The 1482-nt window shown below is 35.7% G+C and overlaps 1 long non-coding RNA gene across 2 annotated transcripts in view; it reads left to right on the top strand.

Moving 5' to 3' along the window:
* Positions 1-831: 831 nt before the first annotated feature.
* LOC114075400 overlaps positions 832-1482 on the top strand; it is a 1516-nt gene continuing 865 nt past the window's right edge. Inside the window, exons 1-2 of one of the 2 annotated variants that reach the window (XR_003575853.1) lie at positions 833-1147; positions 1285-1403. This is a non-coding gene — a long non-coding RNA (uncharacterized LOC114075400). Of the gene's footprint in view, positions 1404-1482 lie in introns of both variants that reach the window. The other variant, XR_003575852.1, reaches the window with a different exon arrangement.

The following is a 1482-nucleotide window of genomic DNA, read 5'->3' as shown; positions in this document are numbered from 1 at the left end:
GAAATATTCTGAAGACTGAATGGTATTTATAGGCAAGAAGAATATATTCTGAAAGGTTGCAACCCTTTCAGAATTAACACGACCATTAATGAAAGGTTGCAAACTTTCAAATGGTATTGACTGTTCCTGAAAGTTGCAACCTTTCAGAACAGTCATGGCGGGAAATTTTGAACGGAATTTAAAACGGGTCACTCGCGCGGATCCGAGTCGGGTCGGGTTTTAACTAAAAAATTGAAAACATTTCGGTTATCAACTAATTTATTGAAAATAATTTTTGGCCATTTAAAATTAATTAATAAATAATTAAAATAAATTTTGTCCAAAAAATTATCTCTCGATCATTTGCCGAAGCCAAAGCCGAAGCCGAAGCCGAAGCGAGCGACGACGACGGCGCGAGGGGGGTCCCTCTTTCCAACCCTTTTAACAATTAATAGGAGTGTTTATTTATTTAAACTCTCCTATTTTCCTTTCCATTACCGATGAGGGACTATTGCCTTTTTTCAATAAAGCATTAGAGGACTTTTCAAGTTCCCAACCTTTCAAGTTCTAAACCTTTCAAATTCCTCTCCTTCCCTTTATTTCCCATCAATTCTTGCTACATACCCAACATTATTGTCGTTAAAAGTTATTTTTATTATAGTAATAAAAATTCAATTGGAATGGAGCCCTGAAATCTTTAGTAGGTTGGGACTTGTGATTTATAGGAATAATAATTTAACAATGATAGAGACGCTTATATTTTATGTAGAAAGACAAGTTTACTCCCTAGCTAACAATTCACGTTATTTTTTGTTTGTCCTCTTAGTGTTAGGGCTAGCTATAAATAAAGGAAAGATCAATGGAGTAATATAATTAGGAATCCAAGGATGGCAAGTGCAGTTAGTATTCCCACAATTGATCTCTCAACTTTCTTGTTAGATAAAGTGGAAGAGAGGAAGAAGAAGGCCACAGAAATAATGAAACAAGCCTGCTCAGAGTATGGCTTATTTCAAATCGTAAACCATAAATGTGAGAAACCAAGCTATGGAGCAGTGCAAAGAATTTTTTCATCTCTCAGATGAGGATAAACTCAAATTTTACACTAATCAATCACATTTTATTCCTTACGGTTACAGCAAACACAAAGCTGATAAGAATGAATATTTATGTATGTCCCCCCTGGAACCACTGCTAACGTTTTTCCTACTAATCCACCAAATATCCAGTAATTTAGCTTTATTTTCATTAATATACTAATCTATCGATTGATCTGTTCTCACAAAAAAGAGTTCAATTGCTTTACAGGCTATCTATGGAGAATTTGTTTAATAAATTTTTAGAGACATGCCAGCTCTTGGAGGGCATTCTAAATGATTGCCTTGGTCTTCCTCCTAACTTGCTCAAAGATTACAACGATGATAGATGTATGGATATTTTATTGAGCTATCGTTACTTTCCAGCTACTGAAAGTGAAGATAACGGTGCTGCCCCCCCCCCCCCCCC

Source organism: Solanum pennellii, chromosome 12 (genome assembly GCF_001406875.1).
Source record: "Solanum pennellii chromosome 12, SPENNV200".
Lineage (NCBI taxonomy): Eukaryota > Viridiplantae > Streptophyta > Magnoliopsida > Solanales > Solanaceae > Solanum > Solanum pennellii.
This window is presented reverse-complemented; position numbering and strand designations above follow the sequence as displayed.